Raw genomic sequence first — 4,643 nt, 5'->3', positions numbered from 1 at the left:
AACACATATATAGGGTCTGGAGTTGTACGAGGAGGAATTGAAGTTGTGGCATCCAATTCTTTCACAATTAGATCAACCACTTGGGGGGCAAAAGTTGTATTGCTGATGGGAGACTTAACTCTTAAAGTCTCCTCTCCTTTCATAAGAAGTAGAAGGTTTGCTTTTCTTTGGTGGCAATGGTGTGAGGGTAAGCATCATACATTCGACTAGTCTTTTTTTTTTCTACCTTTCCCTAAAGTCGATACACAAGTCAAACACCATATTTTCATCTCCTTCCTCTTCAATGATTAGAAGAACCAAACAGGATGACTTTGTTAATGCACTTACTTGCATTTTTCTATAGACTCAAATGTGCAGGTGGTTTGAGATTGGATGCGTTTCACCACTCGACCTTGGGCAACTACGTAGAAAGGGCTTGGTGAAGAGTGTCTTCTTGACACTTCTTTTCTTAAGTGAAAAGAAGGGTTTGGCGTGCTTCATTGTCTACCACTCGAGCAACTTCGTAAAACTCCAAGTCCTTAAGGAAAAAAATGCTCCCCAAGAACTAGATAATCTTGAGTAATTCGAGGAATGATTTGAGGCATGAAAAGAGTCGAATGGCTTAGGACTCCCTTAAAATTCTTTTCAATAAAAAATATGGTATACTTCCTTTCAGCAACGTCAATAGCAAATAAAGGGTTGAGACATACCAATGAAACATTTTCTATCCACTCTACCAAGTAGTCTCATCATTCCTTACCTGCAAAATCTAAACAATATCATTCACATGCATAGGTGAAGAACGATATAGTAAAATATTATCATATTTGGAATATCTAAGGTATGGTTTAGATGAAAATCACAATTTGACTCATTTGTCAATCCACGTCATGGTTCAGACACCATGATGTTATATTTTCCCTATTCCTTGCTTAAGTCAAGTAGACCAATGACCATTTATAGGGAAAGTTTGTGTGCAAACAATAAGAATCTCTCTCCTTAATTTATCCTGAAGGTATATATAAGCAAAACCTTTAGAAGGGATAGCTCCAACCGATAGAGCATGTTTAGCATGTTACATCCATGAAAATCTTAATCACGTTGGGTAAACATATATAGGATGAATCTCCGAGTAGTGTAAGAATTGTTTCACCAATGACATAATAGGTAGTTGGAGGTTGGCCTCGAACTGTTCTTTGGTAAAAAAAAAATGGTGTTATAAGAGAATTTGACCGTTAGTTGTACATTGTCATTTGAAGTAAGCTAAATGTGGATTGAGTTTAGAATTTGGAGGTTTGCCTGGAACTTTTCTTCAGACCATTTGTCCATAAGCTAGTACTTTAGGTAAGAAACTCTCATCCCATGCTATTGGGTTCTCCCACTCGTTAAAATTGTACCTCGTCTCTCCATATACTTGAAAGCAAAATGAAAAGTTTTGATTGAATGAGTGAAGTCTTGGCTAAGGAAAGCATAGAAAAGTAAAAAAAAAAAAAAAAAAAGATAGATTGTTGTACAAAGGTTAAAAGTCCAAGGGTACCAACAATTAAGTTACCTTTCAAAAAAAAAAAACCTAAAATGCTAGAACATCGTCCTAATTTTCTAGGTGAAAACCCATAATAACCCATCTTGGGAAAGAAGTTTCCCCCTTATGAATGCATTGTATCTCAACTTCATGTGAACAAAAACCCTAATAGAGCCCTAGCTCAGAAACGGAAAAAAAAAAAAAAAAAAAAACAGAAAAAGACAAAAGAAAAAAAATGAACAAACTTGGTTAACTGACGATGATTTTAATAGCAAAAAGGGCATTGATGCCAATGATGACGGACTAGTGCTCTCCACAGTGAAACAACAGGAAGAACATAAAGGGAAGAAAAAACATGAGACAAAATGTGAGACAAGCCAAAAATGAGAAAATGGAAGAAAAATAATGGGTTTTATAAGATCAATTAATTCTCACTTTCATGAAGCAAGGCAAATGAAAGTCAAAACTTTTCTTAGCTACCTTTCCTCGAGTTAGGGTTCGACTAGTTGACTAGTCGTTGGGCAATAAATGCATGATTGGTGACCGTTCCTCGAATGGGCCTATACCAGACCTTGACCGGGCCTAGATCGGGAGAACCTACCCATCGACCAAGAATGCAAGACTATTGGAAGAGATAGAAGATTTTTGCATTTCTCGACCAACCCTAGACTGAGAAAGCATAATCGGTTGACCGATACCCTAACCAGTTGAACCAGTTGACTAGTCTCTTCACCGGTTCACCTATTGGGGCCTGAAAGCCTATTTTTTTTCTATTCCTTTCACTTCTAACACTTGGGCAAGGTCTTTAAGTCAATGAATATGTCAAATTTGAAACAATTTACCTAAGATTCATATGTTAAAACTCGAGTTTCAATGGAAATTTAACTTTAATGCATAAACCAAGTTTTTAAATATGCATAAAATGATATAAAAATTCTAAGTGAATCCATGCATTCATCTCACATAGATTTCCTAAGATTAAAAGGTCTTTTATATGTCTTGATTTTGCATCCATTGAGTCCTTTGATGAATTTCTCAGATATGTTTTTTAATTTTCAAACTAAAACTTGAAATTCTTTTAATTAAAAAACGATTAGCAACTTAACCATGGTTTTTTACCATCAAAACATGATTAGAAAAACCCTTAGTCTAACAGGTATCAAGTAGTCATGAATTCACCAAGCTACTTCATTATGTTGTCTCTCAACCTTGGAAAAATATTGAGTTTGTGCCAAAGTTAGTAGTAGTTTTGACCTATGGGTGAGATCGTAAGTTTATCATATATTCCTTTTAGATTAGATCACTGTTAATGGAAGTCAGTGGTAATAAGTATTCTTGATAGAAACAACATGACATCTCATGGGATTAAGATAAAGTGTCCCTTTAAGTGATTTTAAGGAGGTGTGTTCATGTAAATTATGGTCATAATAGTTCTTCAAGTAGAACTTGACATATACTCTTTGAGAAGTAAGACATATTAGTTGAACACACAATCATCTGTAACTAAATGATTATAGAGGTAGTCTTAAAAAGTTGATAGCTTTCATTTTATTAGACTATGAACACTAGTTCATGGGGAGACTAAATGCAATAGATAGCAGATCACAAACCTAAGCACATAGTGTCTTGTTGTTTTTTATATAGAATATTAGAGTTTAGTTTATTTTTTATAGTAGGATATTGAATCAATTTCAAAATTAAATTCTAAGGGAGCTAGTATTCCTATATGTCCTAATGGTCCTCGGTCTGAGCTCATATACCTTATCAACATGAGTTATGAAGATTGAATGGACTCTAGGTTCACTTTTGTGCATAAGTGTGTTTTGGTAATTATGTAAGGTTACACAAGGGTAAGTGAATAAGGTCTCTAAATTGAGCTAATTGGTTAATTATACGCCCTATTGGGTTAATTAATCAATTAGCCTAATCCAAAGACCTTATTCACTTACTTTTATGCAACCTTGTATAGTTACCAAAACACTCTTATGCATTAGGACCCATTTTAGGTTAGATTAAGTGACCTAAGCCTGATTACTACTCAAAAAGAGCATATTTTAGATAATAATTCTCATGAGTTTCATATCTTTTGAGTAGTAATTATGCTTAAAACACTCAATTAACATGTTGTTTCCCTTGCAAGAGTTACTAACAAGTTTTACGAAGTTTTGGAGTCATTTCAAGGTATGATTTTGATTGGTGATAAAAGAGGTGAATCAAATTGAAGATAACAAATAAAGTTGATGAAGATCCAAATGCATAATGAAATAAGTAATGCAATTGATTTGGACTGGGATTTGGAGGTGATTGAAGTGGATTAAAAAAAAAAGAAATGAAAGAAATGACAAAAAAGAGTTGAAAAATTATGTATTTCCATTTTGCATGATCATGCAAAAATTTCGCATAGTCATGCGAAATGGACCTGAAGACATTTTTTTATTGCAACTCAAAGGGAAATCTCAAAGCTGATTTCGCATGACCATGTGACATTATCGTACAATCATGCGAAATGCTCTAGGAATGCGAAATTGGTGCTGATGCATTTTCCACTTCGCACAATCATGTGAAATTGTTGGAGCTCATGTGAAATTGTTGGATCTCTTGCAAAATGGGCATTTTAATACTAAACTCCAGATTTCTTGGTGAAGAAGCCTTCAGAAGACCTCTTTGATGATGCCAAGTGTCCACTTGACCTTGGCCTATAAATAGAAACTTGATTTACTCATTTGAAGGCTTTTTGACATTTCTAATTGTAGAATTTTTCAAATTTTCTCTCTCTAGAGAACTCTCTACTTTTCTTTATTTTCTCTCATTTTCTCACTAGCCAAACATACCTTGTGAGGCCAAATCTCCAAGCATGAGTGGCTAAATCTCGTTTGTCTCGGAGAAAGGAGGATCTAGAGGCAAGATGTATGGTGAATTAGAGAAATGAGCTGGAATTGCAAAGGTAATTTGATCCAATTGATTGATTAATTGAATTTTGGGGATTTTCTCTTCAAATTGTCTTGGATGACTTCTACAATGCAAACTAGGTAGATTCATTAAAATCTTAAAGCTAGGTTTGATGAGATTAAATAGTTGCATTGTGTGAATCATTGGAAGATAATTTAAGATGAATTGAATATATGATTTGAATTGATCTTTT

The sequence above is a fragment of the Vitis riparia genome, chromosome 17 (genome assembly GCF_004353265.1).
Source record: "Vitis riparia cultivar Riparia Gloire de Montpellier isolate 1030 chromosome 17, EGFV_Vit.rip_1.0, whole genome shotgun sequence".
Taxonomy (NCBI): domain Eukaryota; kingdom Viridiplantae; phylum Streptophyta; class Magnoliopsida; order Vitales; family Vitaceae; genus Vitis; species Vitis riparia.
The sequence above is the reverse complement of the archived record's forward strand: the minus strand, read 5'-3'. Positions refer to the sequence as shown.